The sequence below is a fragment of the Amblyomma americanum genome, chromosome 9 (assembly GCF_052857255.1).
Source record: "Amblyomma americanum isolate KBUSLIRL-KWMA chromosome 9, ASM5285725v1, whole genome shotgun sequence".
NCBI classification, from domain to species: domain Eukaryota; kingdom Metazoa; phylum Arthropoda; class Arachnida; order Ixodida; family Ixodidae; genus Amblyomma; species Amblyomma americanum.
In genome coordinates, this window is record NC_135505.1 from 74,832,338 (window position 1) to 74,844,961 (window position 12,624).

The 12,624-nt window shown below is 42.7% G+C and overlaps 1 protein-coding gene across 5 annotated transcripts in view; it reads right to left on the bottom strand.

Annotated features, from left to right (window-relative positions):
• Positions 1-12,624, bottom strand: part of LOC144105342 (atlastin-1-like) — a 67,779-nt gene that overhangs the window by 47,882 nt on the left and 7,273 nt on the right. The gene's annotated exons all lie outside the window — the stretch shown is intronic.

Here is a 12,624-nt window from a genome sequence, read left to right on the forward strand (position 1 = left end):
TCGCTGTGTTCTCCTTAACTTAAACTGAACACTTTTCGTTAGCCTCCACGTTTCTGCCCCGTAGGCGAGTACTGGTAAGATAAAGCTGTTGCGCACTTTTCTATTGAGGGATATGGTTAACCTGCTATTCATGATCTGGGAGGACATGCCATTTGCGCTCTACCGCATTCTTATTCTTCTAGTCATTTGCGTCTCATAATGTGGATTAGCGGTCACTACGTGCCTAAGTAGGTATATTCCTTTACCACTTCCAGCACCTCGATAAAAATTGTGAACCTCAATTCCCTTGCTAGGCTCTTGAACATTACTTCTGTTTTCTGCAAGTTAATCTTTAGACTTACCGTTCTGCTCTGCCTGCCTAACTCATTGATCATGCTTTGCAATTCATCTTCTGAGCGACTCAGCTAGGCGATCTCGTAAGCGAATCGCAGATTGTTTAGGTATTCTCCATTAACTGTTATCACCAAACTGTTTTCAAATGAGGCCTCGGGATACCTCCTGTAAACTGGCGCTGGATAGCATTGGCCAGATCGTGTCTCTCTGCCTGACGCCCTTATTTATCGGAGTTTACTTGCTGACGTTTATGAAGGAATATGGTAGCTGTGCAGTTGCTATATATATATTTTCCAGTATTTTCACATGAGGCTCTTTTACACTCTGGGTTCGAGGTGCCTACTCAGTACCGAGGTTTCCGCTTAGTCAAATGCTTTCTCGTAATCAATAGTCAATATATATATATATATATATATATATATATATATATATATATATATATATATATATATATATATATATATATATATATATATATATAGTTAAAGGAAATGAGGGGCCCGTTTGACAAATTTATGAAGGGAGCCAACAGTCACCGAAACCAAGGTGCATAGGGGAACGTTATTTTTTTTTAATGTGTTATGCTTATCAGTAGGATAATAATTCTTAGATTATTAAATTGCTTAAAGAACATTACTTATAAAGCAGCAGAAAAAACAACCATGACGCCGGTGGGATCCGAACCCACGACCTCCGAACATCGCGTCCGGTGCTCTTACCAACTGAGCTACGGCGACGGCTGTCCAATCTGCTGCTCTCGTGGGTATTTATGTTTACTGGGTGTAAGCGAGCCTTGAGAGTGTTCACCAGCGCCACCCTCGACCATAGCGGCGGACGTAGCACGTCCTGTAATACCGCGAGCGTGACGTAGAACGTCATCTAACGGCGAGGGCGGAAACTGTGCGAGAGCCCTCTTATGCTACCTTTGGCATTAAGACTGCCAGAACCGAGACCCTCGTTAAGCTATCAGCAGACAAGTTAAAGGAAATGAGGGGCCCGTTTGACAAATTTATGAAGGGAGCCAACAGTCACCGAAAGCAAGGTGCATAGGGGAACGTTATTTTTTTTAATGTGTTATGCTTATCAGTAGGATAATAATTCTTAGATTAATAAATTGCTTAAAGAAAATTACTTATAAAGCAGCTGAAAAAACAACCATGCCGCCGGTGGGATCCGAACCCACGACCTCCGAATATCGCGAATGTCGCGAATATCTGCTGATAGCTTAACGAGGGTCTCGGTTCTGGCAGTCTTAATGCCAAAGGTAGCATAAGAGGGCTCTTGCACAGTTTCCGCCCTCGCCGTTAGATGACGTTCTACGTCACGCTCGCGGTATTACAGGACGTGCTACGTCCGCCGCTATGGTCGAGGGTGGCGCTGGTGAACACTCTCAAGGCTCGCTTACACCCAGTAAACATAAATACCCACGAGAGCAGCAGATTGGACAGCCGTCGCCGTAGCTCAGTTGGTAAGAGTACCGGACGCGATATTCGGAGGTCGTGGGTTCGGATCCCACCGGCGGCATGGTTGTTATTTCTGCTGCTTTATAAGTAATTTTCTTTAAGCAAATTATTAATCTAAGAATTATTATCCTACTGATAAGCATAACACATTAAAAAAAAATAAATAACGTTCCCCTATGCACCTTGGTTTCGGTGACTGTTGACTCCCTTCATAAATTTGTCAAACGGGCCCCTCATTTCCTTTAACTTGTCTGCTGATAGCTTAACGAGGATCTCGGTTCTGGCAGTCTTAATGCCAAAGGTAGCATAAGAGGGCTTCCGCACAGTTTCCGCCCTCGCCGTTAGATGACGTTCTACGTCACGCTCGCGGTATTACAGGACGTGCTACGTCCGCCGCTATGGTCGAGTGTGGCGCTGGTGAACACTCTCAAGGCTCGCTTACACCCAGTAAACATAAATACCCACGAGAGCAGCAGATTGGACAGCCGTGGCCGTAGCTCAGTTGGTAAGAGCACCGGACGCGATATTCGGAGGTCGTGGGTTCGGATCCCACCGGCGGCATGGTTGTTTTCTCTGCTGCTTTATAAGTAATTTTCTTTAAGCAATTTATTAGTCGAAGAATTATTATCGTACTGATAAGCATAACACATTAAAAAAAAGAAATAACGTTCCCCTATGCACCTTGGTTTCGGTGACTGTTGGCTCCCTTCATATATATATATATATATATATATATATATATATATATATATATATATATATATATATATATATATATATATATATATATATATATATATATATATATATTCAAGGCATTTATTTGAAGCACAGGTCGGTTGGTCTTGGTTGACCGGCGACACGACGGGCACACTCACAGGCGTCGTTCGAAAAAACCCAGCTGCACTTCGTCTGCTTCTTCGTTGTCCTGCTTGAACTCGTCCGCTTCTTCGCTGCGCTGCGCCTGTCGGTCCCATTACAATTACTCGCCCTCCGAAAAAGGAGCCATCCTGGCGACTTACGGAGAGGAGAGGATGGGCGGGTCATAGTAAGGCTTGAGGCGATCAACGTGCACAGTTTCGCGCCCCAGGCGACGGTGATCCGAAGAAGGAACGAGCGGCTCAACGATATAAGTCACCGGAGAAATTTGGTGGACAACCCGGTAAGGTCCGTGAAAGCGAGACAGTAGTTTCGTGGCGAGGCCGGGAGTGGAGGAAGGCACCCAGAGCCAAACGAGGGCGCCAGATGGGTGTGACGCTGGAGGGCCCGGGGAATCCCGACGGTGCTTCTGATCCCATTGTTGCTGTGTGGTGAAAGAGCGGGCAAGTTGCCGGCATTCTTCGGCATACAGGTGAGCTTCGGAGAGTAAGGTGGTCTCGGAAGGGTCAGGGTGATAAGGAAGGATGGTGTCCATGGTGGATGTAGGCTCCCGGCCATATAAGAGGATGAAAGGAGAAAACCCCGTTGTTGTCTGAGTAGCTGTGTTATACGCGTACGTGACGAACGGGAGCACTTGATCTCAGTTGGAGTGGGCGGTGTCAACGTACATGGCGAGCATGTCACTCAGAGTGCGGTTGAACCGCTCAGTCATGCCGTTGGTCGGGGGGTGATAGGCGCTGGTGTAGCGATGGACGACTTGGCATTGCTTGAGCAGGGCCTCGACGGCGTCCGAGAGAAAAACACGGCCGCGGTCACTTAGAAGTTCTTTCGGGGCGCCGTGACGAAGAACAAGAATTTGTAGAATGAAGTGAGCGACATCGTTTGCGGTAGCAGATTTGAGAGCCGACGTTTCGACGTAACGGGTGAGATGGTCAACGGCAACGATGATCCACCGATTATTAGCCGAAGTAGTTGGAAGCGGGCCATAAAGATCAATGCCGACGCGGTCAAAGGGACGGCCAGGGCAAGGTAACGGCTGCAAAGGAGCGGCGGCGGAGTGGGGAGGTTTCTTGCGACGTTGGCAGGCGGTGCATGACCGAATGTTCTGACGTATGTAGCGGTACATACCTCGCCAGTAGAATCGCTGACGAAGGCGAGCATATGGTTTCAGTACACCGGCGTGGCCGCATTGTGGAGCGGCGTGAAAAGAGGCACAGATTGTAGCACGGAGGTGTCGAGGGATGACCAACAGCCACTTCCGGCCGTCGGGGAGGTAATTACGGCGGTATAAGAGGCCATCACGAACGGCGAAGTGGTGGGCTTGGCGGCGAAGGGTCCGGGTCGAATGATGCGGCGAGGGAGTGTTCAGGAAGTTTAGCAGCGAGGTGATCCAAGGATCCTTCAGTTGTTCGGAGAGCATATCAGGGATGTTGAACGAAGAGAATTCGTAGGCACAGACGAGGGCAGAGGTTGACTCGCATGGTAGTGGTGAACGAGAAAGGGCGTCGGCGAAGCTCGTTTTAAAGGACGACCAGGTGGGAAGATCGGCCTCATGGTTGCGAAACCATAGGTTGGCAACGTCCGTTAGGTAGAAGAGGACGTTGCTAAGTTTCACGGAATCGTCTCACCGATTGTAAGTGCTGATGCGTTCATAGGAGGCCAGCCAATCGTAGACGTCTTGGTCATCGGTGCCACTAAAAGGAGAAGGGTCACGCTGGCGCTGCACCCCGTGACAGAGTACGGTGGCAGGGATGGCTGCGATGGTTCACTCGGACCTTCCGGCATGGTGGCGGAGACGAGGAGCGTTCCACTTCGAAGTTCCAGGATGAGGACCGGGACGGGAACCGAGGCACCTCCACCAAGTGTCAAGGCGTTTATTTGAAGCACAGGTCGGTTGGTCTTGGTTGACCGGCGACACGACGGGCACACTCACAGGCGTCGTTCGAAAAAACCCAGCTGCACTTCGTCTGCTTCTTCGTTGTCCTGCTTGAACTCGTCCGCTTCTTCGCTGTGCTGCGCCTGTCGGTCCCATTACAATATATATATATATATATATATATATATATATATATATATATATATATATATATATATATATATATATATATATATATATATATATATATATATATATATATATTGAAGAAGGTAACGAAAGTGCATAGGGGAATGTTTCTATTATTTTTTATATCTAATGCCAATCAATTAGTTTTTAAAGAAAATTACTTACAAAGTAGCAGAAAAAACAACCATGCCGCCGGTGGGATCCGAACCCACAACCTCCGAATTTCGCGTGCGGTGCTCTTACCAACTGAGCTACGGCGACGGCTGTCCAGTCTGCTGCTTTCGTGGGTATTTATGTTTTTGCGTGTAAGCGAACCTTGAGAGTGTTCACCAGCGCCACCCTCGTCCATAGCGGTGGACGTAGCACGTCCTGTAATACCGCAAATGTGACGTAGAACGTCATCTAACTGCGAGGGCGGAAACTGTGCGAGAGCCCTCTTATGCTACCTTTGGCATTAAGACTGCCAGAACCGAGACCCCCGTTAAGCTATTAGCAGAGAAGGTAAGTGAAGTGAGGGGCTCGTTTGACAAACATATTAAAGAAGCTAAAAGTCACCGAAACGAAGGTGCATAGGGGAATGTTTCTATTATTTTTTTATATCTAGTGCCAATCAATTAGTTTTTAAACAAAATTACTTATAAAGCAGCAGAAAAAACAACCATGCCGCCGGTGGGATCCGAACCCACGACCTCCGGTATTACAGGACGTGCTACGTCTACCGCTATGGACGAGGGTGGCGCTGGTGAACACTCTCAAGGTTCGCTTACACCCAGTAAACATAAATACCCACGAAAGCAGCTGACTGGACAGCCGTCGCCGTAGCTCAGTTGGTAAGAGCACCGGACGCGATATTCGGAGGTCGTGGGTTCGGATCCCACCGGTGGCATGGTTGTTTTTTTCTGCTGCTTTATAAGTATTTTTCTTTATTAACTACTTGATTGGCACTAGATATAAAAAAAATAATAGAAACATTCCACTATGCACCTTCGTTTCGGTGACTTTTAGCTTCTTTATTATGTTTGTCAAACGAGCCCCTCACTTCACTTTATATATATATATATATATATATATATATATATATATATATATATATATATATATATATATATATATATGTGTGTGTGTGTGTGTGTGTTGGTTATACTCTGCGCACTTCTCTGCCACCTGATTGATAGTCTGAATTTGATCTATTGTAGACTGTCCTTTGCAAAAGTCTCTCTGATCATTTGATTGAAATAAATCTGTGGCTGCCCTGACTCTATTAGCGATTACCTTAGTAATTTCCTTGTAGGCAACGGACAGTAAGCTGACCGACCTGTAATTTTTCAAGTTCTTGGCGTCTCCTTGCTTATGAATTACGATATTGTTAGCGCTCTTCAATGCTTCTGGTACGCTCGAGGTCATAAGGCATTGCATCTACATTGCGGCTAGCTTTTCTAGCAGAATCTTCCATCCGTCCTTCAACAAATCTGCTGTCATCAGATCCTCACGAGCTGCGTTTCCACTCTGCATCGCTCCTAAGGTTTCGTTTCCTTTCTCTTTCCTTACTGACGGGATGACAAATTGCTGTTCGCTACTGTCTCTGTGCTACTGTCTGAAACTCTCCTAACTAGTTGGAAATACTTTATATTAACCAACATGGTATGGCTGCCTGGACTAGGAAACACCGGATAGAAGGTTCACCTAGAAGGGACGTTGACCTTTTGCGGCATAAGGCTAATATAAAAAAGTGCCCTTTAACCACCCATGCAAAGAGCTGGTGAGATACTAAACTAACAATTTGTTTTTCTTTCACCTTGAATCTTGGATATTTATTTTGAGGTCGGTATGTTTCTAGGAGGCTCCTACTCCCTTTTAAAATACGTGCTAGCACCTTCGAGCAGCTGAATTATTATCAAGTGTAGGCTCCGCATTTAAGTAATTTGATTGATGATTAGGATAAACTTTTCCTTCAAATGCTGCAAATAGCTAATTCTAAAATTTATTTATTTATTTTATGTTTTATCTTGATTTAGTCGAGTTCAAATTACACAATTTCTGTAGGTATTCAAAGTTCTTTTCTCGATTTTGAGCAATCATTCATTATTTGCAGTTTTACTATCCACCGGTCGCAGTAGCTTTGGCATTCATCTGCTGGTCCCGAAGTGGCGGAATCTATCCCGGGCATGGCGGTCATGTTTATATAGAGGGGAAATACAAAAACGCCCGTGCACTATGCGCTGTGAGCACACGCAAGAGAACCCTTTGTCTACTTCTGTTCTAAACCAACCCCGGGCCACCCACAGGGGCGACACTCACATCGAACGACTTGCTTCAGGATATTATTGAAACGCACAATTTGCAATTTATAGTTTTTTTAGTTAACTTACAACATTTTTATGATGAGGAACACTACTGCTTAATACTATACAAGTACAGTTCTGTGACTTCATGAATGCCGTGCAGCGGAAACAGGAAAAAACTCATCTTGATCCTTTTCTTTCTTTCTTTCCTACAGTCCGCGAAAATTAACAAAAAGTGAATTTTACAGATAAGACATATTTGAGAATGACAATGAACTGCGTAAACAGCAATATATTTTCTGAGGAAAACATGCACTTACAAATACTTTCAGTAGCCACTAGCAATGTTCTCTCTACCAAAAAAATTTTTAGGGTTCTTGCAATTTCAGTTAGCGACTATGGCTTCCTCCCTAATGCGTTTTGGGATTTTTTCCAGTAAAATACTTCCAAAGAGCAGGTACCTCCCTCTGCTAAACCAAGACACAGCCTACAGCTGATAGGAGAAATGCCTCGTGGGCGACCGCGCTTCTATCAATAGTTATAGAGTTGATCTGGGGCTATCGATTTCGAGATGTTCCATCCGACGTAAGCATTTCTTGTCGCGCATTCAGAAATGACGTTATAAGTATGCCATTTCTCTTTTGTGTTTTGCCGCTACAACACTGCTGAGGAACCTGTTGCTAATATTTTTTCTCTGAAAACAATATTTATGATCCGATTTCGTGATGTATTCGAACACTAAGTTTTTGTTCATAATCTCGACGCACCAGCTGTCTAGACCATTCGAGCATAGCTCCTACCATGGGTCGTTCGAACATAATCAGCATGCGATTGTACAGTACTCACGGATTGAAATAGGACATTCGGAGCGCTAGCCTTGCAGCGCCACGCAGGCATGTGGTAAACCACAGGCCGGCTCATTGGCTTCTGGAAGGAACAATTCTGCTTTATAGATGTTCTCCCTCTCGCGCCATACCACAATGCACCACCTTGGTTCCATGAGCGTCTACGGGCGGCGCTCCATGAAGCGACGGCCACGCGCTCCGAATGTCCTATTTCAATCCGTGAGTACTGTACGTGTCTAAGGCCGCTTAACGCGGGAAGTACAATGTGCAGGCGAGAAAAAACCACCAAAGAAAAATAAACAGCACGAATTCTGGGGGTAATCCCCTAGGGGTTGTTTTATCCAGTGTAAAACATCACATAAACGTATCATAAACTTTTTCTTTGCGCAGGTGCGGTTAAATGATCAGGTAAGCGTAAAAAAACTAAAGTCGTGATTTTGAAGATTTTAATAACGAATTGCTTCTTAGTTTCACATGCAACGACATCGCTCGTGTTCCCTCTCCGCTTGATTACAAGAAGCACGCTGTTTTGGCTCTACCTATATGGAGCAAAGCATATTAGGCAGAATATTATGTTCAGGCGGTTTTCGGCACTCATGTTTAGCAGAAATCTAAACACAGCTTTTTTCCGCGTTGAACACGCTGAACAGATTGTCATATTATATATTGTCTTGGTTGTTTTCTATATTATCAGGATAACACTTTTGCAGAAAAAAAAAACCTACTCCGCTTCGACCCTTGACTACAGTCACTGTCTCCATGAGACACAAGAAATATATGTTATGAGCCAAGCCAAGCCAATATGACTTTATCAACTTCGCGACCTAGCATAACACCAAACTCTCACGCAGCGAAAAGTTTTGCCGCAAAGTCCCAAGACTATCCCTCGCAGCTAGACACCTTACGAATCATACAAACGAACTTAGCGTAAGTTTTTAAGGCCAATGAAGTATTACAGTATTATCAAGCAGAGAGCCGACACGATATTTCGATAAATCAAGATCCATACCATATCAATAACAGTTATACGTTTTGCAATCAAAAATAATTGCAGCAAGCGATTACCCCAAGACTGCAACAATAAAACATAATCAAAACGTAAAGGTATTTTCAATCTAAGTAGAAAAAACAATCATAGTTACTAGAATTTTGAAGGGCTGCAAGAGTATAATACTAATCAAGTCTTATTGCCCTCAGAGTGACGCCATCACCTTACCCCTGGAAAGATTTGATGAGATAGGAACACAATTTGAAGCAGACGATATCCAAATCTTAGGAGATTACTATGCCAGAAACAAATAGACAATAAAGGTGAAGGAACACGAAAACTTGCGATTAAAAATAACATTACGATAGTGAACGAAAACAATTCACTACCGACATTTAGAACCGTAAGGGCAAAAGGTTGGAATGACCTAGCAATAGCAAGCCAAAAACTTCACTCAGCAATAAATAAATGGAAGCACTAAAAGATTTCAGTCATATCGATCATACGTATACATCTATACATTGAAGTAGCAAAAAATAAATACTCCCAAGAAAAACAAAGTTACAACAAAGGCTAGCCAAATAATCCTACAGCAACTAAGTGAGCATCATTGGTTCTACATACAGCACGATATAAGCACAGCTGAAGCAGTAGAATTTATCGAGACATTACATGGAAAGATACAAGTAAAGTATGACAAGAAAATACTGAAATAAAACCTACGAGCAAAACCTAAACGCAAAATGGGACGACGATCTAGAAATAGAAAGGAAAAGAAGCTGAGCAATGCCAAAAAGATAACAGAAAGCCAAAGGCGGAAGCAGGAAAAAATACAAAGAACTGTATTATGAGGAACACAACCTACAATAACATAATAGCAGAGGCAAAAAGAAAAAATGAATAAAATTTGCTATAATGCGACAAAGAACCCGTTTACTTTACCGTATAAATTAACACGTTGAAAGTTTTTCAAACCACAGATAATTGGAATCATAGCTAAAACAATGGAGAAAATTGTCACTTTAAAGGAGGCAATACACTATACGCTTGACTGCTTTCATCCTACGAAAATGTTGGAAGAAGTCACAGTGATAGAACAGAAAGAAGGCCGAGATATAACAGAATAGGAGGCAACGAGAGAGCGGAGTGAGACCGGAGCACAGATGCACCGGATAACTGCGATGCCGAGGCCGACGACATACCTTTTACAAAGAGGTGGAAGAAATAGTGAAAGATCGGAGAACGTTATTGACGCCTGGTCCTGACATTATTTGTACGAAATCCATACAAGTACTGTATAATGCACACAAATCTTTCTTTTTAACAATATTCCATGCATGCCTTAAAGTGGGATATTTTCCTAAATTCTGGAGAAAATCGAGAGTAATATCTGTACCAAAGCGATGCTCACAACAATGCAGACACCGAAAAATGTAGACCTATAGCAATCACTTTCATACTTGGCGAGATACTTGAAAAGTTAATTAAAAATCGAATTTACTATTTTCTCTACAAAGAAGACCTACTACCGAGACAACAATACGGCTTCAAACGCAATACTTCAATAACCACGGCGTTAAGTGAAGTTAAGAAATGGATAACACTAGCTAAAGTGGATGAAAAAGGAACAGCAACAATATCGCAAAACATAAAAAAACGCCATAAATTCCATTGAGGCAGAAATAATGGTAAGAGGGTTAACAAGTCTTTAGGTGTAATGAAAATGTAATCAACATAACAAATTCAATACTATCGAATCGAAAAATAATTTATGAGGACGCCACGCTTTCAGTAACGAAATGAATTCAAACAGGCTCACCACAAGGATCTCGATTAAGTCCCCTGCTGTAGAACTTGACGATTCCTAGTATATTTAAATTATAGCTTCCAAGAAACACTCACAAATGCAGACGACATTATACTTATTGTTACATTAAAATCTCAAACGGAACTGGAAAGAGTAGCACATGAAGCTCTAGAAACTATCTATTGTTGGGGACGAAATTCAGGCCACGAGTGTAATCTAAGAAAAACGGTATTCACTAATGCAGAAAAAGAGTACTGAACTCGACAACCAATTTTAATGATAAAAAGTACCAAACTCAGATCCACTGACGAGATTAAAATACTTGGAGTTATTTATGACCGTATACTATGCTTTCTTCCCAATTTAAAACACGTTAGAGAAAAATAGATGCTCTAACTCAAATCCTCAATAGGTACACTGGATTAAATAAAGGCATACGAGGGAACAGCTTAGGCAGATATAACTAATAGAACGGAACGAATTTTTAACTATGACTCACCAGCGTGGTACAGTAATAAAGTAGTTATAAAAAACAAGTCGAAGACAACACGAAGGCCAGCACTAATACTTATTACGATAGCATATAGAACAGCAGCTAACCTTGCTCTTAATGTCATCGCAAATGTCCTACCTTTATATATTAAAATCAAACAAGAGAAAACTCAGCGAAGAAAAATGTTTCAGTGGAAAGACGCAAAATTCACTGAAGAAAAAATTGCACGCAAGTATGACCTCTTAAAATATCTCCTGGCCTTGAGGCCGCAATTCGAGTGTACGAAAGAGGATATGCATGATGATTACAAAATGCAGGTATATTCCGACAGATCAAAAATAACGAAAAAGTCGGTGCAGCTTGCGTAGCGTTAAAAAATAATAATGGCGCAAAAACAATAAATCAATGGAAACTCCACTCACTTTTCAAGCAGTAAGAATAGCCATAAACAAAGAAATAGATTTTATCGAAAGTAGAAGTGACCGCTTCAAACTTCAAATCGGTACTCACAGCTTGTCGGCGCTTAAAGCCATAAAGATCCGAGCAACACTAAGCCTATTATTCACATAGTCAAGGAAAAGTTTCAAGAACTCCATCGATACCAAAATTATTAACATACGTCAACAGACACAGTGGGAATACTGGCAATGAGACAGCAGATTAATCAGCTAGTGAAGGAAGCGCCAAATCCAGGAGAGGAACAAAAATTTCCGATAAACACACAATTCATAAAAAAAGCAATCGAAAACGGAACTTGCAAATAAGTGGAACAACATACAGCAGAAGCAAGAAAAAAATACATTTGCATTTAATTGGGTTAGGAGCACTAAACAAACACCACAAACATATCCTACCAGCCACTACCTATCACACGCTATCACCGGACACGGACGATTTCCATTTTACTTCCAGCGATTCAACATCAAGGCAGAGAGTAATTTTAAATGGGGGTCAGAAGCGCAAGACTTCGATCACAATCTGCCGAATGTTGCTCTAACGAAACATGAAAGAAAAATATTGAGCGGAAAGTTGGGAAAAAACAGAAAAAACCAGAGATAGTAAAAGACAAAAAAAGCTAGTTAAGATATTACTGGAATTGGTGAGAAATCTAATAAAGTAAATATACTACTAACAGCATGCCTGCGTTGCCCCTCGAAGACACTCCTGTGGCCGCAAAGGAAGGGGCTAGCATGTTTTCACGGGGGCAACGCAACATAACAACAGAATTAGTCTACACAGCACAATCGACACCTGTGGACTAACACGCATCAATGACGATTTGGAAAACGCAAGAGGACGAACAAGGAGGAAGAAATGTGTATTTCCTGCTTTCATCTTCTGAATCTTTTCCCCTTTCATCTTTATCAAAACTGATGGAATTTCTCGGCATTCTGTCCTTTTCTTCTACTTTTAACTAGAATATTTTTACCACCCGCGATGCATAAGTAAATGAGCAGCTAGCCGGCGTA